The 24,753-nt window shown below is 40.7% G+C and overlaps 1 long non-coding RNA gene across 2 annotated transcripts in view; it reads left to right on the top strand.

Annotated features, from left to right (window-relative positions):
* Positions 1 to 21,620, top strand: part of LOC140521187 (uncharacterized) — a 195,434-nt gene extending 173,814 nt beyond the window's left edge. For both annotated transcript variants that reach the window (XR_011972826.1, XR_011972827.1), the window contains 3 exons: positions 3,341 to 3,476; positions 19,180 to 19,405; positions 20,792 to 21,620. This is a non-coding gene — a long non-coding RNA (uncharacterized lncRNA). The remainder of the gene's footprint in view (positions 1 to 3,340; positions 3,477 to 19,179; positions 19,406 to 20,791) is intronic.
* The last annotated feature ends 3,133 nt before the right edge of the window (positions 21,621 to 24,753 follow it).

Genomic DNA, 24,753 nt, shown 5'->3' with positions numbered 1-24,753 from the left:
AGGTAGGCAGAATAGAACCTATTTCCCAAGGTTGTCATGATATCAAATGAGATCCTCTCCCAGGATAAACTTAGTACTTCTCATCTTATCACCATGCTACTAACTCAAGCCTTGGATACCACTCTATCTCAGTCTCCTCTCCCTTCTTATTAAAAGATTGGAGAGTAGAATACTGTAGCCCTCCAAAGTCTTCCTCTATAGAGGGCAGAGGTTGGATTGCCAGCCCACACCACTTTATATCTGTGGTTCTGCCTGGTGTAAACTTCATGGAAACAATATGCCTCCATGCAGAGGATCATCTGAGGTCTTCCCCACCCAACCCTTTCCAACTTCTTTTTGTGTGTTAATTCCCCTCTCACTTTGGAAGTTCACTGGGGCAGGGACTGCATTTCTTTTCTTATTTGTATCACCAGAATTTAGCATACGATGCTTGGTACACAGTAAGTGCTTAATAAATGTCTATTGAATAGACAGCGAGTTATGGGGCAGCCAGATGGCATAGCTGATAGAGTGCTGGCATTAGAGTTGGGAAGACCTGAGTTCAAATGTGACCTCAGATACTTACTAGTTGTGTGACCCTGGGCAAGTCATTTTACCCTGTTCGCCTCAGTTTCCTCATCTGTAGAATAAGATGGAGAAGGAAATGGTCAACCACTCCAGTATCTTTGCCAAGAAAAATCCCACAAGGGATCACAAAGAGTTGGATACTGCTGAAACTAAGATTTTGGAGAAAGAAATAGCAAATCACTCCAACATCTTTGTGAAGAAAACCCCAATTGGGGTAATGAAAAATTGAATAGGATTGAAACAACTAAACAAGAATTGAGTGGAATTGAATCAAAAGTATTTCTAAAGTGCTTTGCAAACCTTAACATGTTATATAAATGCTAATTATGATTATTATCCCCTTATGGAAAGAGGAAACCAAGGCAGAGAGAGGTTAAGTGACTTACCCAGGATTCAGACAACTAGTAAGTAACTGGGACAGAATTTGAACTCAGATCTTCCTCATTCTAAGTCCCCTCCTCTAAACAATGTCTCCTGCCTCCCCTGAAGCTTCCTTAAGTTGAAGAATTGATTTTCTTCACTTGACCTATGGCGTGGTATGGAGACTTAGACAATAATCATAAAAAATGAAAGGAGTTCTATATAATGGCTAGGCTTTACACTCATTATATCATTGGATCCTTAAAAGGTAGCCATCTACCATGTTCTCATTTCTATTTTACAGACAAGGAATCTGACTCTCAGAAACAGGCAGTGATTTGCTCATGGTCACAAAGTTAGCAAGTAACTGAGTCAGAATTTGAACCCAGGTCTTTTGATCTGAGGGCTGGTGCTTCTTTATGCTTTAGCATACTTCCAAAGGTTTGTTGATTTAGGGTTGGAAGGAAGCTTAGAGACTCTAGAAATGAAGAAAATGAGGCTCAGAAGGGTCACACATGTAGCAGTAGTAGTAGGTGTTTGTGGTGGGACTCGAACCCATGTCTTCTTGACTCCTATTCTAGTAGCCTACATACTGTGAGAACATAATAAGTAACCTAGTGTACCTGAGTTTGAGCCCTGTCTTTGCCACATACTAGCCATGGGACTGACGTCAAATTATTCCTTTCTGTGGTTCTGTTTCCTCATCTGGCAAATGGAGATGATAGGGTTATCTCTAAGGTCCCTTCTGGGTCTAACATACCGTGATTCTGCGATCCCAGGGTGCTCATTAGCCTTTGGTGCCTTGCCATTTCCTACAGGATAAAGTCTAACCAAATTCCTTAGAATGGCAATTCATGGTCTTTTGGAATTTAACTTTTCCGATCCTAATTCTCATCACTCTTCTATTCAATCATACTGGTCTCCTTACTACCTTGGAAATAGACCTTGTTTTCCCCTGCCTTGCTCTTGCTGCCTCGCCCACTCCCCCTCTGACTATCCAAGTTCCCATTCCCTGACTTACTTTGCCCCAGGTGCAGTTATGGCCAATTATAGGGCTAGGTGATCTCATGGGTCCATTCTGGCCCCAATGTTCTAAGAAGCTTTCATTCCACAATACAGGACAGCTTTCCTTTTTTCCCATGAGGAAGTCACTGTGTGTAACTGACCTACTTTGTGTTTCTCTCTGATTACTGATAGAGCATGAGATTGCCCCTGTTATGTAGTTATGAATAGCACCCTAGGAATAATGCATTAGAAGACACCATTATGTTGGCATTTAAAACAAACATTCTATTTTCCTTTCATTCTAGTGCTAGCCTAAAAAATGTGTGGCTGACTTAATTCCCAGAACCCCAGAATTTGTGGCCATCTTTCCCTTCCTGTTCTTTCTCAGGCTTGCAATTAACCTTGTCTTCTTGGCCCTAGGGGGTAGAATGTGCCACCATATATAGAAAACAAACAAGCACTCATACTTCCTCGACAATGAGCATTGATCCATAGTAAAATAACCTGTCTCATAATGTAGTGAGATCCCTGTCATGGAAGGTATTGAAGTAGAGGCTTAATAAACACTTGCCAGTGATCTTGCTATTGTAAGAAGGATTTCTGTTTCAAGTGTGAGTTAGATCAGATGTTCTCTAAGGTCCAATTCAATTCTGAAAATCAATGTCTCCATGATTCTATGATTCTAAGACTGGAGGGAATCTTTTCCAGTGGATTGCTACAAAGAGGGAACTGCTGTTAAGGCTATGCACATCAACCAACACAGACAAGTGAGAAGAGTGCTTATCATAGAATCTGGGAGTTTAGAAACTTAGGCTTAGAACTCTAGAGATCAATAGTCCAATTCTCCCATTTCACAGAGGAATGGGATGAATCAGCCCAGAGAGGAGAAGCCACTTTCCAAAGGTCACACAGCTCATGTAAGAGAGGTAGACTTAAATCTTAGGTAAGCCGATTGTCCAAGGCAGGATTTCTTTTCTCTGGAATATCCCCTTCTCTCTTCATTGTCACCTGTGGATCTTGGGCATAGGGTCTTCTCAAGTATCAGTTATGATTTGTCGGAGAGAAAGTATCTTTCCAGCTCTAGTTTTTGCCCTGGGCCTTGGTGTTTGATAGATAAGTGCTCAACGTGGGATGATAATACAGGGTCCTGAAGAAGGAAGTCAGTGAAAATGTACGAGTCAGATCTTTGGCTCTAGTCCCAATTCTACCATTAAGCAGCTATGGAAGCTTAGGGCAATCACTTTACTTTTTAAATCAAATGTATTCCCTAATTTTAAAAAATAATCTTGTGGACTCAGGGAATTGGAGTCCAAAGTCCTAGTTCTGTTCTTTACTTGGTCAATTTACTTAAAGCTTCAGAGCTTCAGTTTTCTTCTTTGTAAAATGGGGATTATCGTTTTTGCTCCAGTTTTCTCATAGGGTCATTGTGAAGAAAAGGAACCAAAGCCAGTACAATTGAAGTCCAGCATGACCACCTTCACCAAGAACAGAACTGAGATGCCTCCCAGGACCAGTTTTATACCATCCAGGGACCCAGGGAGATGGTATGATTATTAGAGATTATCTCTCTTTGTCAGAACAAAGGAGGAAAAGTCACGAAGATCCATCACCCCTTCACCCCTTTCCAACTAACCCTTGCTGGTTAATTCATATTGTGTATATTGTAGTCACGTGTCACCACATGGTTTGCAAAAATATACAAACGGAAAGATAAACTCCCTTGAGGGTAGACTGGAGTATACCGTACTCTCGACTTACTTTCTCAGAGCAAGGTTGGCTACATCTCCCTAACAAAATTCTAGGAGTATCTCTGAGGGTTGGAGGTGGCTTTCTCTAATGCAATCAACTTGAGCTCACATTCTCATGTATTTTCCCCTCTGTTAACCACCATCATTATTTAGCTAATTAACACCCATTAGCTCTAATAAAAGGACATTTATTGAGAAGATACAGCAAGAGAAGAAACTATAGATATTTCCCCTTGATATTCTCGGTTACATTCTTTTCTATATCACCTTGGTCCCTGGGGAGAGTGGGATCAGATTGAAAGCAGTTTCTGCACAGCATTCATCCTATCAAGCTCCCTGCCAAATGCAGTTCAGCTACTGGATGAGTCTTCCTGTCTGCTGTTGCTGGAATAAGTACTTCTTGTTTTTCTGGATCACAAAGTCCCATCTTCTAGCCTCTGGCTGGATTGCATGGCTGCAAAGCCTGGCAAAGTCTCTATCTCCTGGACCTCTGCTGGCTCACCATGCTGACATAGGGAAGCTTGAAAGGTTGTCACTGTCTCCAATACTCTTTCATCTAAAATAAGGAAGAGTAGACACCACGGAGACTGAAGCAATCTCAGGACCACATGCTCACAGGCCAGGTAGTGGTAGCCCAGGTTGGGAAGAGATTAAGGCTGAATGTCTCTTTCCCTACTGGGAGGTGGACATCAATTTTTGACTTTACGCTTCATTGCAGCCACATGGGCAAAAACAACAACAACTCCCCAGACAAAACAAAATGAAGCAAAAACCCTCAAAACAATAAAAAAGACACAACCAAAAAACAGCAAGGAAGAAGGGAGCAAACATTCACTAAACAACTTCTATGCATTGTTACTGTCCTAAGTATTTTTTAAATATCTCCTCTGATCCTTACAGCAATCCTGTTAGATAGGCTCTATTAGCATCCTAATTTTATAAAACTGAGGCAGATAGAAGTTAAATGACTTGCCCAGGGTCGCACAGCTAGTAAACATCTGAGACTGAATTTGAACACAAGTCTTTCTGACTCCAGACTCAGAGCTCTATTCAGAAGACCACTTAGCTTTGGTTAGTTAGTGCCTTCTGACTGCTCCCCTATTCAATCCAAAATGGTCTTCTTAACCACCTGGTTAGCAGATTAAAACCAGTTACAAAATGTCTGCTCATGCTAAAAATTCATATGTGAACTACATCTACCAAACACATTGTGTATGGTCATATTGACTTGCCCCATTCCACCTCCACTACATTTATAATTTGTAGCCCTACTATAGATGGAGTTCTTGTTCAGGGCACACTGGAAAAGACTTGGAGTCAGACAATGAACTTCACAAAATAGGAAAAACAAGGCCAGACATCAGTTTATTTGAAGAAAATCTGAAAGTTTTAGCAATTTCCAAGCTCATTATGATATGTTACATGGTAGCCGAGAGAGCTAAGGCAATCTTAAACTAAACTGGGAGTGGCATGATGTCCATTAGATTATAAGCTCCTGGAGGGCAGGGACTGTCTTTTGTTTCTTTTTGAACCCCCAGTGTTTAATGACAGTGCTTAGCACAAACTAAACACTTAACGAATGTTTATTTATTGATTGGCTGGGGTGGCCATAGCCATGCTATACTCTACCCTAATCCGATCATATCTAAAGTAGAGTGTTAAAGTACTAGATGTCACACTTGATGGAAGCCCTTGAGAAGTGAAATGTGTCTGGGGGAAGGCAACTGGAGAAGGGCTTTGAGTTCTTGATATATGGGGATTATAATGATGAACTTGAAGAAGAGAAAGCTTGGAGGAGAGCATGGTAGCAGAATTCAAAATTTGGAAGGGTTGTTGAATGGAAAATGAACCAGAATTGTCCTTGGCCCTTCAAGAATAATGGGTAGGGGTTGCAAAGAAACCAATGCAAGCTTGATGTATGAGGGGAAAACCACAACTTCAAAAACATTAGAACTATCCAAAAGGGGAATAGGTAGCCTTTGATGGTAGTGGCTTCTCCCACACCGGAGGTCTTTAAGAAAAAACTGGATGAAGTGGACTGGGTGGTTTGTTTTTCAGATAAGGTGGGACTAAATGACTCTTGACCTTGGTCATCACTGGGTGACTCTCTGGCCCTCAGTTTCCTCTGAAAAAATGAGGAGATTGGATCATACAACCTCTAAGAGTTCCTACCCTCTGTGATGTTCTCTGACTCCTGTTTGTTCCTGCACCAGTCTGAGTTCCAAGGAGATGCTTGGTAAATATTTGTTGATTGGTAGCTTGATTAAGTCCAGAGGAAAATGAAACATCACTGTTTCATTGCTTTTATTTCAACAGCACCAAGAATGTCTTCTTATTGAGAGCCCTGTTGTAGATACTCAGGGAGTTAATTTTCATTTTAAATAAAAGGGCTCTCTTTTTGTTCAAAATACTGACAACGATTAGTAAGCTCGAAGCACAGCAAGATTACATTTACAATTTAAAATTGAGCCTCTCTGGGACTAATGAATGGAAAAAGGGCCCTTGAAGGAAGTTTAGAATGTGATTTGGGGTGCTCTCAAATTCAAACATGGCAGAGTTTAACCTTTTTCTGTAAAGCAGAGAGAGACATGCTTTCCTGATAACCTGCATGATAAGTTTGAGTTGAGTGCATTTGGAAACAGAGGAAGACACAAACCAGGACCTACAAAGGAAATGGGGAAAAAAAGGGTCTTAGAGATGGAGACAGTGTTTGCTCTGCTCTCTATGCTAGGCAGAAATATAATGGGGAGGAGGAACATTTAGAATTGTATCTTTATCATCTTAATCACCAAAATTTCAAAAATGAAGCACTAAGGAAAAGATTGAGTAAGGTTCTTTAATTTTTTTATAGATATGAAGGGGTTCAAGTTAGCGATGAAAGACTATACTACTGATATTGGGAATTATGCATCCTTAAGGACTCCAGACTTTTTGATCAATGTAGATTTTGCAACAAAATGGTAGAAAATGTGCAGTGTTTCACTGCAGGTTGCAAAATTTTAGCACTGAATATCTGCTGAAGAGTGATATCATCAGGCGGCCAGAACTATGAAGGAGAAACTTACTACCCTTCAGAAATCTCTACCCCATGAAGAGGGACAGGATCTGTGATTTTATTGGTATGGGGAACACCCAGGAAAGGAAACTCTCTCTACTAGTATAGCCTGGCACCTTCTTTTTCCAGGTATAGCTGCTGAAAATTGCCCAGAGTGCTAAAAGGTTGTGACTTACCCAAAGTCAAACTGCAAGCCTTGAACATAGACCTTCTTGATTGCTGTCTAAGTCTCTTTCTACTTTGCCATGCTGCCTCTTGTACAATGATTCCAAATCCCAAAATATCCTTGAGGTTTCAACAAATTGCATGTAATGGAATGAGGGCATCATTACAGACAAAACTATTGCTCACAGACACATTGATATAACACTGGCCCATAAAAATTGAAGAGCTACACTTTAATAGCTGTTTCCATATTGAATTCGTATAACCTCCAAACTGTATGGGATGAAAAGCTTTAGAAAACAGAGATCTAGCAAAAGAAATCAAAACTGTGTGGGAGCAAGATGAGGTATGTATCAACCCCAGTCTCTTGTCTACTACTGGAATTATCCCAAAGATTCTCTTTGATTGAGCCTATAGAAGATGAGCTGACATTCCGATACTTGTCCTCAATTACACGGCACAATCATTTTATCCACTCAAGCAAGAGTCTGCCAAACATTAAAGAGAAAAGAATAATAGTAGCCTAAGTCATTTGTTCCAGGACTATTTCTGTCTGAATTCTATCAAGTATAAGAGGAACAAGGATAATAATAATAGTCTATTTCTGTAGCCTTTTACTTAAAATTTTTTTGTGGCTATTTATGTTTTTTATCACACACCTGTGTTTCCTAATACTGTATATTGTTCCCATTCTCTCCTTCAGAGAACCATTCCTTATAACAGAGTATTAACAAGAGAAAAAAAGATACAGCTTAGCAAAAGTAATAAACACATCAGCCAAGTCCTTCAATATATGCAGTGTTGCATACCTACAGTTCCCTTCCTCATCTCTGCCCTGCTTTGTAAAGAAGAGGGGATGGCATGGTTGTAGTGCCTTTCCATACTGTGTCTTTGTGATCAAACTTGGTCATAATTTCACAGCATTTAGATTCTGTTGTTGTTGTTGTTAATGGTTTATTTATCAGTGATCTTACCATTTACAACGTGGCACTCATGGTCTTCATTGTTTCCCTGGATTTGTTTATCCCATTTTTGCATCAGTTCATATGAGTCTTTCAAAGCTTGACAGTATTCATCATGTTTACTGGTTCTTACACTTCAATCACGTCTGACTCTTCATGATCCCATTTAGTATTTTCTTGGCAAAGATATTGCAGTGTTTTGCTATTTCCTTCTCCAGCTCATTTTGCAGATGAGGAACTGAGGTAGAAAAAGATTAAGTCATTTGCCCAGAGTCACACAGCTACTAAGTGTCTGAGGCCAGATTTGAACTCAGGAAGAGGTGTCTTCTTGACTCCAGGTCATTCACTTTATCCACTCTGTCACCTAACTGCTCCATTATCTGGCAGAGGATTCAGAAAAAGAGATAAAAGGGTCAGTCAAGGAGGTAGGTAGGAAGAACACTAGGAAAGGATGGTGTCCTGGAAACCTAGAGAGAAGAGAGTATCAAGGATGAGAGAGTGATCAACAGTGTCAAAAGCTGTAGAGATCAAGGAGAATGAAGATTGAGATAAGGCCATTGGATTTGGTAACTTTGGAGAGGGCAGTTTCATTGGAATGATAAGCTCAGAAGTTGAAATGTCAGGGATTAAGAAAAGAATGGTAAGAGAGAAAGTTATCTATTATAGATGATCTTTTCGATCAGCTGCAAAGGACAGAAAAAATATGGAATGATTGTTAGTTGGAGTGGAAGGATCAAATGAGGGTTTTTTCAGGATAGGGGAAATATGGGCATATTTGTAGGCAGTAGGAAATGAATCACTAGATAGGTAGAGAGCGAAATTAAGTGAAAGAAAGGGCAGTCTTGGGGGAGAAGGGATAGAATTGGATCAATTGAACAAAAAAGAAGTTAATTTTGGTCAAGAATAAGGCTACTTATTACATTAGCACTGTTATTATTATATTACTATATTCTGCTAGTATTATATTACTTATTATTACATGTGAGACAGGGTAAAGGAAGAGATAATGGCAGAAGGTACCTGAGTGATAGGAAATGAGGAAGAGGGAAGAAGAGAGAGCTCTTGGTGAATGACTTCGTTTTTTCTGTTAAATATGAGATGTTTCTCAGCTGAGAGAGTGGATGGAGGGGGAGCCTTGAGAAGTTTGAGAAGGGATGGAAAGGTTTGAAAGAGCTATTGTGGAGAGTGGGATAGTAAGTTGTTAAGGGAGGTATAGAAGGATTGTCTAGTAGCAGTGAGGACCCAGAGGAATGGTTGCATGATTTTATCCATCTTTTCTTAGCAGCACATGTGTAGGAATGAAGGTGGCAAATGGTAGGAATGATCTAAGACTGAGATTTTGCTGGGTGTAATTGGCAATGTGATAAGGGGGCTAGAATTTCAGGAGGAGGACAGTGTAGAATTGACTTGGTTCATCAAGGAGTCAAAATGGGGAAAAAAGAAAAGAGTGGTTAGTGCACAAGAAATGGTCTGGGAGAGAGTTGTGGGGTCAAGGGATTAGAGGTCTCAGTGTGGATGAAGAAGAGGGTATTGTAAGTTGAGGGAGAGGTGAAAAGACATAGATTATGGTTGGATAGGGGGATTTTAGAATACTTTAACATAGAAGTAGTGCATTTCTGGGTGATAGCAAGATCAAGGGCATGACTATTTTTGCATGTGGCTCAGATGGGGTGTAGGAATAGCTCATAGGTAGTGAATAGGTTGAGGAACTCAGTGTTTAAGGTATTTGAAAGAGAGAATCAGTATTTATGTTGAGGTTTTCTAATATGAGATTAAGAATTAAGGAGGAGAGAAAAATTATGAACCAGTTATTGAACCCATTGAGGAAAGAAGGGGGATAACCTGGGGTTTTGTAGACAACAGGTACCAGGATTTTGATTTGGGTGGTAGATATGAATAGCATGGACCTCAAAAGAGAAGATGTTATTGAGTGATAGAAGCCTGGGGAGAATCTGGAAGTAGAAGTGGGAAGGAAAAGGTATTCCAACTCCTTTGACTTGATCAGGGAACCAAGGAGAATAAATGAAGGTACAGAAAATACTAGAAAAGGTGGCCAGGGTCTTTAGGGAGAAGTGATGTAAAGGTTAGTAGATGGAAAGAGTGGGAGAAGAAATGATTTAAAGATGAAGGAAGTTTGTTGCCTATGGAACAGGCATTCCAGAGGGTACAGTGGAAAAGTCTTGATGGTGTTTGGTTGAAACTTTGGGATGGGAGAGTTGAGGTGATGGAATGAGGACTGGGTAGTGGTTAGAGTGGTGAATAGTGCTTGGATGATAGTCTACAGTTCAGATTCACTTGGATGTGATGGGTATGACCAGGTATGAGAGTGTTCATCATTGAGTGGAAGGTGCCATTCTTCTTCTCAGTGAAAGTTGGAGATTGGGCTAGAAAGAAGTGTAATATGAGATGGGAGGCATATAGTCCAGTAGCCAGAGGGGAGGATCCACTTCACACATCCACTTTTCTGCAAAGGCTGGAGATTAGGCAGGAAAAGGGTACAGCTGGAGATGAAAGTCAATCCTATACCACAGGAGAAAAAAGTCCCATTCCCCACCAATTTTCCTCTTCCTCTTCCCTTGAAGGATGGGTGCAGTAGGATATGGAAGGCCTGAAATCAGAGGGTAGGTCATTCCTCTTTATCCCAGATGTTCTCCATATCCCACATGGGAAATTGGGCTCAAGAGGTGGAGGCTGTCTTGTTCTGTCATAGATGGAAGTTGTTACTCTCAGGAAGATGGAAGTTGCCTGTCTTGACCCTTGGCAGACTTACTTTGGGAGATATGCTGTGCCTAGCACGTTTAAATAAGAAAGCAAAATTTCCCTGCCCCACTGTGCCCTACTTCATAACTTCCCTCATTGAATGAATTCAGGAAATGAATAAAAAGCATTTATGAATTAGTGCTTATGATGTGCTGTGTGGGGTAGTACAAATAAAAAAAATTAAAACAATCCCTACTCTCAAGAAGCTTATAATTGAATTGTGGAAACCACACCAAAAAAGAAGACTCAGCTTTAAGCTCTAATTCTAGCCTTAGGGACCAAGAGAAACAGGTTTAGTCCAAGTAATGGTACTTTAGACAGAGGCAGCAAAATGTATTGATATGAATAACAGATCTGGAGTAAGAGGTTTTCTTGTTTTTCAATTGTTTCAGTTTTGTCTGATTCTTCATGACCCCATTTGGAGTTTTCCTGGCAAAGATTTCTTTCTCCAGCTCATTTTACATATGAGGAAATTGAAGTAAATAGGGTTAAGTGACTTGCCCAAGGTCATATAGCTAGTTATTTGAATTCAGGTCTTCCTGACTCTAGGCACGATGCTCTATCTGCTGAGTCACCCTCGTTCAAAGCCTGATTTAGTCACCTACTAGCTGCATGTCTCTGGACATGTCATTTCCATCTCAGTTTGAAGAGACTTCAGAGGTCACCCAGTCTATTTCAGATTAGAACAAGAACCCTTCCCACACTGCAAATAGTTATCTAGCCTTTGCTTAAAGACCTTAAGTGAAAGGAAATCATCCCTGGGGGAGAGCAGAGATTATTTAAGTTTTTGTTTTTATATCCTCACTGCCTGACATAGCACCTGATACTTGATAGATACTGAAGAAAAACTTGTTGCTTGATTGATTGACTCAGTTTCCTCACTCATAAGATGACAGAATTGAACTGGTTGATCTCTATCATTTTCTCATCTTATATTTACAAAGGAGACTCAGATCTCCCCTAAATCTCTTTTCCTGGTCAAACATGCCACAGACCTGCATATGTGCTATGGGGAGGGCAGCCTCTTTTGGGTTTTTGCCATTTGGAAGATAGATTCTGTTCTAACTAACTGGCTCTAAAGAACAGAATGAGGACATCACCCTTTAGGGAATATTTGCTCTCTCGAAAGGATTTAATGAGCACTTCCTACATTCCTAGCACAGCATTCAAACTCAGACTTTGTCTCTGAACATATGGTCACAATGTTGTGACATTGCCAGAGGAAATGACTTGACTCTGGAGGACTTTGTGGTAAAGAGTGGTAGTGTAGCATCATCCTCTCACCTGGTCAGACCACACCTAGAGTGCTGTGTTCAGTTCTGACTTGCTCAGGGTCACAAAGCCAGTAAGTATCTGAGGATGGATTTGAACTCAGGTAGGTGAGTTTTCCTGACTTTCTATCCTGCCATTCTATCCACTGTGCCACCTAGCTTCCCCAACCTTGTTTTACCCATGGGGAAATTGAGGCAGACAGAGATCAAGTGACTTGCCCACAATCACACAGCTAATAAGTATCTGAGGCTGGATTTTAAGTCAGATCTTCCAGACTTCAGGCCTGGAACTATCACAATTGCGCCACCTAGAAGAGGGGTTCTCTTCACTGGAAGTCTTCAAGCAGAGTCTGGACCACTGATCCAGAATGTTGGAATGGGAATTCTTTTTCAGCTATAGAACTAAATGCTCTCTTTCTGACTGTAAAATGCTATGATTCTGTACTGGATTTAGAGCAGAAAAAAACTGGATTTGAGTCCCAACCTCACCATTTAATTAGCTCTGCCCTTTTCAGCAGGTCCTTTCTCTTTTGGGGGACTAATTTTTTTCTTATCTAAAAAATAGAGCCAATATTACATGTGCCCTCTGTCTCACAGGGATGTGTGTGTATGTGTGTGTGTGTGTGTGTGTGTGTGTGTGTGTATGAGAAAGTACTACGTAAACCTAAAGTGATTTACAAAAAGGAAGGTGAATCTTCGAGGAAATGTAATAGGGGACAGATTCTATTTCCCCCAGAAATATGGAGGAACTCAGAGGAATTAAATATTTTATACCAGAAAATGTGCAGACTCCAAGTGAACTTTCTGGCTAGAGTGAATCTCCAAAGCTCTGGCTGGCTTGGTGAACAAGCTTGGGGCCAGGTGACCTGGAGTTAGATGCCTGCCCTCTCACCCCCCAACACCTCCAATCAGACCCCCAGGAGCGTTTTTCCTGGGAGAGGAAGCCTGTGAGACAGTGGATCCATTAGCAGTCTCAGCACGTTGCCCTGCCTGATTGGAAGGCAGCCACACTCGGAGGAGCGTTTATTCTGTTTACTGAGATGTAACACAGAAGAACAGCCATTCACACCTGCAGTGAGGCCCTTCCGTTTCTCATTGCTTCTCTTTTTTTCTATTTTTAGATTTGTAGACTGTCAGGTCTGGAAGGTAGATAGTCTGACCCTGTTGTGTTACAGTTGGGGAAACTGAGGTTCAGAAAGAGAAGTCACTTGCCCAGGGTAACATAGACCTTGGGTACAAGAGCCTGGACCCAATTTTTAGACTGTTCTGTTTTTTCTACACCAGATGGTCTATCCTTATTCACGGGTCCTATGTGCTTTCTCAAAACATAGATGCTATACATGAGCAGACATGCAACATCTCACCTCCACCATTTTTTATTCAGAATGCTTATGCTCCTGGGTGGGGCTTCTTCTCCTGGGAACACTAAGGTAACTGTAACAAAACTAACATGTAGTTTTGTAGGGGAAAAATTGGGATGGTTCTTTCCAATGAGGACCTGATCAAATGGGAGAACATGGAGCAGTGAGAGGCAGGGACAGAGAAGCAGGAGACCTAGGTCCCAATCTCATTTTTGCCACAGTTGGCTAGGCTATCATGGAGAAGTTATCCCCCTTCTCTGAGGGAATTTCATTCTCTGTTCAAATGGGGCTGCAGAAATAAATGTTGTTATTTTATGGGATTTTAATGTTTGCAAAGATCTTTATAGATGTTTATTTTGAGTCTCACAACAATCCAAGGAATTAGGAGTAAGAGGCATCATTGCCTTCCCTTTGCAAATGAAGAAACTGAGGGTCAGAGTGGTTAAATGACTTCTCTATGGTCCTTTAGCTAGCAAGTAACAGAAATGTGATTTGAGAACAGGTCTCCAGCATACAACTCATTATGCAATACTACTTAATGATTACTAAGGATCCATTCAGTCAGTCTGTGATTCTTTAAAGTAAGGTGAGTCTTCTCAGGGACCACTAGGTGGCACAGAGGATAGAGTACCAGTCCTGGAATCAGGAGGACTTGAGTTCAAATGGGACCTTACATACTTACTAGCTATGTGACCTGAGTAAGTCATTTAACCCTGTTTGCCTCAGTTTCTTCATTTGTAAAATGAGCTGGAAAAGGAAATGGAAAACTACTCTAGTATTTTTGTTAAGAAAACCTGGAATAGCATTGTGAAGAGTTGGACATGAGTAATTGACTAAAAAACAACAAATCTTAATTGAGGAGGCAGCCAGGTGACTCAGTGGATATAGTGCTGGCTTAGAGTCAGGAAAACTTGAGTTCAAATTTGACTTCAGACATGTATTAGCTGTATGATCCTGGAAAAGTCACTTAACTTTGCCTCAATTTCCTCATGTGTAAAATGAGCTGGAGAAGGAAATGGCAAACCATTCCAGTATCTTTGCCAAGAAAAACACCATGGACATCATTGGCAAGCCATGATTCATGGGGTCAAGAAGAGTAGAAAATGAAAGACTCAACAAGAACAGTCTTGTTAGCTGTTGGCTCCCTACTCCCTCCAGCTCCCTTACCCATCAGACACAAATCTCTTACAGTATCCGCAAGCTAGGGAATTCTAGTCACTGTCTCTGGAGAGTATTCTAGTAACCAAACCCTAGAGAGCCCTGTCGGCTGTATAGATGAATGGCTTTGTACCCATCAATCAACAAAGCAGGAAAAGCCCAGAGCTCACCTCATTCTCCAGAGAGCTCACAGCATTACTACAGGCTCCCTAAAAGCATTTTTATAAAAATGTCATTCTAGTCATGGGTTCACGAGAAAATTAAGGCCCAGAGAAGTTCAGTGACTTGCTGGCTGTCAGATAGTTCGGTTCCTAGGAAATCATTTTCAAAATATAGTTCTTTTTCTCTTTATCTCTCTATATATCTGTCTGCCTGTCTGTCTATCTATCTAATCTATGTATCCATCCATCCATCCATCCATCCATTCATCCATCCATCCATCCTTCTATCCATCCATGTATCTATGCATTTATCTATCCATCTATCTGTCTGTCTGTCTATCTGTCTGTCTGTCTATCTTCTGAAGTTGGCATAAAAGGAGGTTCACTGTATAATTTGCTAATGATAAACACTTTTACCTAGGTTTTTTACATGAGTAACAGTAATGGGGTCATGCTTTTAAAGTTAGAAGTTTAGCACTCCAGAAATCATCTAGCCCAGGTCCTTTTCCTTATAGAAAGCAAAGAGTAAGTGATTCACTCAGGATCACACAAGTGATGAATAACAGAGAGAGGATTTCAACCCAGGTCCTCTCACTCTAAATCTTGTGCTCTTTTCACTGGACCATTAAGAATGGTTCTCATTTTTATAGCAAATTAATAGTTTATAAAGTACTTTCCTTGTGGAAAAGTATCCACATTTAACTTGGACTCGGAGGTGAAAATATTGGTTAAGGTTACATAGCTAGTGTTGGAGCTAAGATTTGAACCGGATCATCTGACTTCAAACCAATGCTCTTTCCCATGAATTCACTCTGTCTTCTATTCAAAGTTTAAGACATAAGTAATTAACATCCACAGTAGTCATTATATCCCAGTGTCTCAGTTCTGGGCATATCCATTAAAAAGACCCCAAGACTGGGCTTCTGGAGACTTCAGTGGCTTTGCTATTGATTTACGGTATGACTTTGGCCAAGTGGATCTCCTTCTCTGGGCTTCACTTTCCTTATCCTTAAAATGAGGTAACTGGTTTATCAATATGGTCTCTAAGTTTCCTTCCAGTTCGAACTTTGTATGTTTTATTGTCTTTCCTTCTAATCTTATCCAAATCCCAAACTCAGTATTCTAAAGTCTCCTTCCAGTTCTAACATTCTTTGTTCCAGTATTCTATATTGGTATTATTATGGAATTTAGAGGAAGAAAGGAACTTAAAAATTAGTTAACCCAACATCTAATTTTACAAATGAGAAAGCTTACTCTCATAGAGGAAAAGTTGCTTCGCCAAGATCACAGAGTGAGGACATTCTGAAGGTTTTTTCAGGCCCTATCATTCTGAGTGCAGGTGCCTTTGAATTGCAACATTCTACATTCTATCCTCTACCATTCTTTGTTTTAAGGTCTCTTCTAGTTCTGACATTCTATATTCTGTGAATCCACAGAGGTGATTTTCCCATGATGAGCTCTACAGAAACAGCACAATCATCGGGGGTCCCTGGAGACAGCGTTGTGATTTTGAGCTCTTGTCAGACTGATGGCAGCAAGTGGGTTTGAAGACTAGGCGGACGTCAAGATGATCAAGGGTCTGTGTCTGGGGATGAGACAAGGAGCCCACTTTAGTCTGTCAGAATGCTGTCAAAATGGAGTCCATCTGCTGGGCTGTGGAAGGATGCTGTGCAAGTCAGGAGGGAATAAATCTTGGAAGCAGGACTCAGCACCAGGGCTGACCCCAGGCCACTAATCTCGGGGGATGATGAAGTCTGTCTTGGGTGATCACATACCTCCTTTCTGTATCTCTTCCCTGATCTGTGCTACCCCATCCTGCATCTCTCCCCTACTTCCAGCTTCACAGGCCTCACTACTCAACACATATTTTCTAATAGAAATATTGTCACCATTCATTTGGGGGTTTGGGGTGCCTTCAAAGCCTCATCTCTCATAGAAGAATGGATGAAGGCATCTTTCCTTTGTGTAAGGCAGGGGTTCTTAACCTTTTTTTGTGGCATAAGTTCTTTTGACAGTCTGGTGAAACACATAGACCTCTTCTAATAATAATGTTTTAAAATGTATAAAACAAAATATATGAGATTACAAAATAAATCAATTACGTTGAAATGCAGTTTTCAAAATGTTAAAATACAAAAAAAGTTTATAGAACCCAGGTTAAGATCCCCTCAAGTAAGAGGGTCAAGGCTTGGATAAGAGAGAAAACACTTCTCTGGAGGTTGAGAAGATAGGGCTGTGTTGATCCTTGAGGGGACACTATGGTCTCTGTTCTTTGGGTCTTGGGTGTAAAAAGCCTCTTTCCTTATGAAAATCCTAGGATTCTTTAGTAACAATTAGGGACTCAGATCACTTAAATCAATCCCTTCTTTGGACAGATGTGGGAATTAGAGTTCAGAGATTTGCTCAAGGTTACACAGCTAAAAAGGAGAAGAAGATGTACCCAGTTAGGCTAGAGGACATGCCTGGGTCTTAATATTCTCTAGCAAGTATGAATGTATGTGTGTATATACACACACACATATACAAATACACAAATACACACACACACACATATACTCTAGCATATTCTTTGTGTCTGAAATCAGCATCCTAAGATCGTGAACTTCTTATGGTCCACCATATTGTAGAATGTTAGAGTTGGAAGAGACCTTTGAAATAATCTAGCCTATAACTCCACAATTTTGTGGATAAAGAAACTGGGTCCTAGAAAAAAGTAACTCAGACAACAAACATTTACAGGGCACTTTCTAGGTGGGAAGTTTCATGCTAAGCCTTGGGGTTACACAGATAGGTGAAATAATAGTCCCTGACCTCAGGGAGTTCACATTCAAACGGTAGAGAAAAAACATATCAAAACCATGGGCCTTCAAGATATATGCCTTGTAAACGGATGATGGTCATCTCAGAGGGAAAGTACTAGTAGGAGAAGGTGGTGGATTAGAGGCAAAGAGGCAAAGGGACTCACTCAAGGTCACAGAATGAGTTACTGGCAAAGCCAGGACACAAATCTGGATCTTTTGATTCTGCACCCAGGGCTGTTTCTACTCTCCCTCAAGTTGCTTGGGTTTTGTGACAGCAGACCTTGAAGCAACAATGTCAACACTGAGATGAGCTCTTGTGGTTTTTGTTAAATCCAAGCAATTACTAATAGCTCCTTTTAATGACTCCCCATTCTTCCACTTCTTATTGGACACATCCCAAATGAGATATGGGCACTGAACTGACTTATCCAGGGGGAAGGAATAGACATCTGGCTACCACTGGCCTGAGGTAGTTAGGTGGTGCCATAGTGTACAGAGCACTGGATCTGGAGGCAGAAAGACTCATTTTCCTGAGTTCAAATCTGGCCTCCGACACTTACTAGTTTTGTGACCCTGGGCAAATAACTTAACCCTGTTTGCTTCAATTTCCTCTCTGTAAAATGAGCTGGAGAAAGAAATGGCAAACCACTCTAGGATCTTTGCCAAGAAAACCCCAAATAGGATCATGAGGAGTCAGACATCAGCACAATGGCTCAATAACGACCAGCACTGGCCTACAACAGGAGAACTGAATCTACATCTCCAAATTCAACTGCAGAGATGTTTAGATTTATTGCACTTAGAGCTGTAATTGATTTTGTTCTCTTTTGTTTATTTTTTGATGGTTCTAATAGTCCACATTCTAAGATCTCTTCTGGTTTTGACAATCTAACTTCTAAGGTCTTATTCTAAGTTCTAAGGTGCTGGGTGTTCTATGTTCTAAGGTCCATCTTGTTTCTAATATTCTATGCTTAGGTTCTGAAGCCCCTTCTAGCACTGAAAATTGGTGATCTAGGAAGATAAGGTGGAAATTCCTTTAATAAGGCCTCTTCTAGGGTAGGACTGCATGAGTGAAGGATGTTTCTAAATTAGGGAAATGAGGAAGGCAGAAAGAGGTCCATGCAGAGGATTCTGGGTAAGAGTGATGATGTTGCTTGAGACATGTTACCAGAAGATGGGGCTTATGGGGAGAAACTTGACTGGATCAGATAGATCATGTGTGAAGAGAAATCTTTATATTGTTAACTTAACTGAGGTATGCCTTCAGCCTTTATGGGGCAGTTGGCCACACCTTATTTTTGCAAAGAATATTTAAACTGTGCCACCTTTGCCTATTTTCTGACCGTTGTGACTTCACCTCATTGCTAGGCATTGAGATGGGGTAGTAGACAGAGGACTAACTGGGGACAGAGTTAGGAAGATCTCAGTTCAAATCATGTCTCAGATGCTTATTAACTGTGTGACCCTGGACAAGTCAGTTAGCCTTTTTCTGTCACAGTTTCCTCATCTGTAAAATGGGAATAATAATAGAACCTTTTTGGCAGAATTGTTGCAAGAATCAAATGAGATAATATTTATGAAAGTACTTTCCAGCCTTAGACTACTCTATAAATAGTAGCTGTTATTACTGTTATTAAACTCAATGTCAATTAGTTTTCAATTGTATGCATGACATTACATGCTGATTGATAGCATTTTCCCATCAAATTCTCATAAAGAAATGTCTTTTTAACATCCTGAAAGAGAAAACACAGAATGGGACATCTTAGCTAGGAGCCAATAGATTCTTTTTCTTCCCTTGCCAGGGCTTTCCCAACACCTGTCCAGGAGACTTTCTGACTTGGCTACAGTTCCCTCTGTGCTTGGTGTGCACAGGATTTGGTAAAATGGCTGTTACTCAGTTCTGTTTTCCATAGAAGGGCTGTTTCTGTACTTGTGGAGATCTTGGTCTATTGCAGGCTATAATTCATGTCGAATAGATGAAAATCATTCATTAATTCAGTACTTCAAAAGGTCTGTGATGTCATCTGGGTAAGTTTCCCCTCCTTCTATCCATATATTCATGGTAGGGGGAGATGCCAGGACTCATGGTGGGGCATCCCCAGTGTACAAACACCTTCTACTCATTCAGATCAATCGGTAGTCTAATTTATGTTCTCAGAAAAGTTGCTTAGAACAATGACAGGTCCAGTCAGTTAGTGAATCAACAAACATTTATTAAGTCCCTACTATATGCCGTGCAGTTTACTAAATGCTAGAGATACAAAGAAAGGCAAAAATGGGGTCCCTATGCTCAAGGAGATCACAATGAAAGGGTGGAGACAATATCCTAAAACATATACATATATCTATATATCCCTATATATGCAGAGAAATGTACTGTTATGTCATAGCAGTATAACAATGTAAAATCAGATCATAAGAGAATATGATATAATATGGGTAGATAGATAATAGTTAGAAAGATACCTTAAAAGAAAGAAGAAACAAAATGAAAGGAAGAAGAAGGGAAGAAATTAGAAGGTAATCTGAAAGGGGAAGGCATTATCAGTGGGAAAGGAATAGGAAAGGCCAGAAGGTTGGATTTGATCTGAGTCTTGAGGGAAGCCAGGGAAACCAGGGCATGGAAGTAAGGAGGGTGAGTCTTCTTGGTTAGGGTCTCAGAATCAGGAGGTGAAATGGGGCAGCAAGAAGGTCTGTATTCTTTCATTACATAGCGTGTGGAGGGTATTAAAGCATAAGAAGACTAGTAGGGTAAAGAGGGGTCAGGCTGCGAAAGGTTTTAAAGGGCAGATAGGGAGGAAGAGAATTTGGAACTCAAAATTTAAAAAAATGTTAAAATTGTTTTCATGTGTAATTAGGGAAAAATTAAAAAAAATCTTAAAAAAAGGCAAAGATTTCATATTTGATTCTGGAGATAATAAGAAACCACTGTAATTTATTGATCAGGGTCAGGAGCAGCATGACCAGATGTTGAGAAGAGGATGAACTATAGTGGGGAGACAGACTGAAACACTGTTGCTAGAGGCTAAGTGATGAGGGCCTGCCCCAGGGTGGTGGCCATGTGAGTGGGGAGGAGACATGTAGGAGAGCTGAAGGAAGGATTTGAACTCAGGCCTTCCTGACTCTCAGGATGGTCATCTATCCTGTACCCCATACTGTGTCTCATTTATGCCTTAGATGGCTGTTCTTAGAAATATTCATTTCCTATTGACCTCCTCTTCACTCCTTAGACAATAGATCCAGCCTACCAGTAGGCCCATCCTGAGAGCCTTTCCAGTTTTGTAGGTCTTGCCAGGGATTACGATGTCTTGGCATAGCCCTTGTGGGCCTCCCAGAGTCAATCTGACCCCACAGTGAGGCAACAGAAAGAGGGCTTTAGTACTTTGCCTTCACCAGACTCTCTCCCCCTTTTAGTTCCCATTTTTTAGCCTTTGGCAGGTAGCTGGATGGAGACAGTTCTAACCGGAGGCCTCTGGAAATGGAAATCTCCCATTAACGTTCTTCATTTGCTATACTTGGCCTCTGCCATCATGCACATCCTGTTTCCTGGGCCTGCAAATGAAGAAACAATCATTTTTGCTGGCAACACACCTGTGATAATGGCCTGCCGGGCTGAATTTTCCTCTCCCTCTCCTGGAAGATTTTGTTTTGACACCTGCAAACAACCTTTCCCTCTCCAAATCAAAGTGAGCTTTGCTCCCCAGGTCGCCTGCCTCCGGATCAGAGTCAACAATAAAGAACAAGGGAGGAACTGAGCAATTAGAGGCCCGCCGGGCCCCCTCCCAGCGGCCCTGGTACTGTTTTTAGCTCAACTCTCCATCTACGAGGGGCCTGGGCCTTCTGTGTCTGCCTCGCCTGTAAAATGAATAGCAGCGGACAATTCCCAGAGATGTAGCCATGCAAGGTCCAATGGAGGGAACACATGAACACTGGAGCTGCTGTTTACTTTTGAAATTACAGGATTTCCTCCGTTTAACTTTGTGATTTTTCCCCCGATCGCAGAGACATTTGCCGTTGAATGCCTCGATATAATTAAAACCAATCATAAACTCCAAATCATCTCCCTCTTACCCTAAAAGAGCAACAAAAAAGGGAGAACAGTTTGTTGTGAAATAAAATACTTTGTCTTGAAGCTGAAATTTTCTGATGTACTAGAGAAAATCCATATTAAAAATATGAAGACCTGAAGGGGAAAGAAATTAGAACAAATAAAAAATAGCCTCCAAATAGCTTTGGTGTGGGAGTGGGGAATCATGGATTTTTAGTTCCATTACACTATGTCACCTAAGACAATGTATTTCTTTTGTTTTTCTGGGCTTGGGGTTCCTAATTTATAAAATAAGGGGTTTGGGCAAGATGAGCTTTTAAAATGTCTTTCCAACTATAACGTCTTATGTTCTAACATTCTCTGTCCTAAGGTCTCTTCCAACTCTGACATTCTAGGTTCTAACATTCTCTGACTTAAATTTTCTCTTACCTTTGAGATTCTAGCTTAATAATAACTAATATTTATTTAGAGCTTATTATCAAATGTGAGCCTCATAGCAACCCTGTGGGGGGTAGGATTCTATTTTTATCCCTGTATTAGAGATGAGTAAACTGAGTCTTAGAAAGGCTGTGTGGTTTGGATTGGGTTTTAGAATTAGTGTTTCAAGTGGGATTTGAACTCAGGTCTTGACTACAGGTCTGGCACTCTAGCTACTGTACTATCTAGTCCTCACTTTTCTAAACACCTTCCAGCTTGGACATTATATCTTCTATGATTTATTTATCCCATGTCTTTAAGTCTCTTCTGTCTCTAACATTCTGTTTTCCATATTCTTATATTCTAAACCCCTTCCAGCTTTGACATTCTTCTTTAGGTGAACATTCTCTAGTTTCTTCCAACTAAGGCCTCTTTCTGCCCTGATGGTCTATGATGATCTAATTTTGGACAGATTACAAATATTTTTGAACCACAAAGTTCAGGAAGATATTTCTTTAGTGGTATTTGACAGTATCTGGTATGCTCAAGGGAGCTGTGTAATATGGGGGTTTGGGGTGGCAAGTTACCTCAGTGAAGAGGTCATTTGATGGCGGAGGAGGGGATGCTGGTTGATAGGATCTGTTGGCTAAAAATCTTGGATTCAGATCTGACAAATGCTATAAAAGTAAAGCTTAGAAATAGCATTTTCCAGCAATGTTGGAGCCCGGGAGATTTTAAATGAAGGACATATGTAGCCTCAGGCCTAAAATGCACCCATCTCCTCCATACACACATGATATCAAAAGTGGGGCTTAAATGGTAAGAAAAAAAGAAAAGAAAAGAAAGAAAGCCAGTCTCAGCACTTCCAAAGATGGAATGTTAACCAAAGGTATTCTGGAGGGTCCCCAAAAAATCTATTGCTTAATTTGCAGTGTGAGTGTTCATCCTCTGAAATGGGCAAACACTGCAAATCTGGCCTTGATTTACTGTTTTGTTGATTCTTTAAACTTAAAATGATGCAAAAATGTTAATAATATAAAAGAAACTTAAACATGTACTCTGCTTACATTCCTCTTCTTCACGGTGAATTAGAATTCACTGACCAACACATTTTTTTAAAATCTTATTTCAGTCTAGATAAAATGGCCCTTTAGCTTGGAGGTGAATTAGGAAGAGAGGGGGGCAGCTACTTCAAACCAGAGGCTGAGGAGGGTACATTTCTGTTGAGAGGTCCCTCTCTTGGTCTGTTGCAATGGTTGCTTAACTGGGTTGTCTGCTTCAAGTCTCTCTCTACTTCTGATAATCCTCCACACAAGTACCAAGGTGATATTCCTGAGGTGGAGGTATGGCTGGGGTCACTCCCCAGTTCTATAAACTCTAGTGACTCCTTGTCTCTAGGAGAAAATACACAATTCTCTGTTTGTCTTTTAAAGCCCTTCATGACCTGGTCCTCACTCACCTCTTACTGTATTTTTCAGGCTTGCCAGACTAGTCTTCTCTCTGTCCCTCACCCATGAATGGCTCTCCACCTGTTGTCTCTGCTTCCCTTATTCCTGGAGTGCTCTTCCTCCTCACCATATCCTTCTGGAATACTTTATCTCCAACATACAGCTTATCTTATATGTAATACCTTTCTTCACCTTGGTTCTCACTCGCTAAATGCCCAGTGTCCTCAGTGTCCTCAACTTAAATGACCCACACACAGGGATTCTGTTACACCTTGAATCTCACCATTACCCACAAGTATTCTACTTCCTTAAGATAAACAAACAAAAAAATTTTAACATACCCTCCCTGAGCCTAACCTTCTATTATTTCATCCCTCTCAATTATTCACCCTTCCTAAATTTATTCTTTACCTTAATCAGAATCTCCACAATCCCACCACTCCTGAGTACTTCCTCAGGCCATTAGCCCTGCTCTGACTTTGATTTGCTCTCTTGATAATCACAATCCTACAATTACCAATTCAACTCTGCAACTTCCTGTATTCTCATCCCTCTACTCTTACTTCTGCTTTCCAACTCCTTGGCTCCTACTCATCATGGAGCTAAAGGATACCACAAGGATACTGATTGACTACCCTACAGGTCCATGTTATCCTACATCAACTGGGCCTTTCCAGCAGGAGGGCAATCATTTTGTTCCTCCCTAATTGATTCCCTACCTCCCTCCCTCCAGAAGCTCTTCTCTCATGAACCCTTGCATACCTCTTGCTCTCTATATCTTCCAGCTGAGAACTTCTTACCGAGGAAATTGAGGACAACTGTTCTGAGTCCCCTCTTTTCCTCTTCTCTTCATATTGAAACCACCTGACCTCACAGCCTACTTTCTCCTTCCCTCCAATCTCTGATAAGAGAGGTGACCCTTCTTCCTACCAAGATTCACCCCTCAACATGTGTCTTTGATCCAAACCCCATCTTTTACAGTAGATTGCCCCCTCAATTATTCCCTTTCCAACTCACTCACTGCGGGTAACACTTGAAAGAAGAGTATATACCCATATAAGATCTATAAATCCATATGTGTTGTCCAGATGTGACTTGTGTCATATCTATATATGTTTTTAACTCTCAGGAGAGGACCAAAATCCAGAGTTATGCCTGGTTATTATTGGAAGCTGGTGGTGAGTAGAAAAAACAGACAGGCTTCAAAGCTGTGTGACACAACACTAGAATTGTATCTGCCTTCCACTAAATATTGTTGGCATAGGTAGGGAAAAGCTCAGAATGAAAGTTGATAATTGCTTTTAAGGGGTAGGGCAGTCCCAGCCTTATACTCAAAATTAGCTGGACTCCTTCCTATCAAATGTCAGTTAAACAAAAGACCATCACCAATAATGAACAGTGAGTAAATTCATTTATCTAAGCAAAATAGAAAACAGAAATTTGAGAAATTCTACAGATCAGAA

This window comes from Notamacropus eugenii, chromosome 1 (assembly GCF_028372415.1).
Source record: "Notamacropus eugenii isolate mMacEug1 chromosome 1, mMacEug1.pri_v2, whole genome shotgun sequence".
NCBI classification, from domain to species: domain Eukaryota; kingdom Metazoa; phylum Chordata; class Mammalia; order Diprotodontia; family Macropodidae; genus Notamacropus; species Notamacropus eugenii.
Note: the sequence above shows the minus strand (reverse complement) of the source record. Positions and strands in the feature narration are given on the sequence as shown.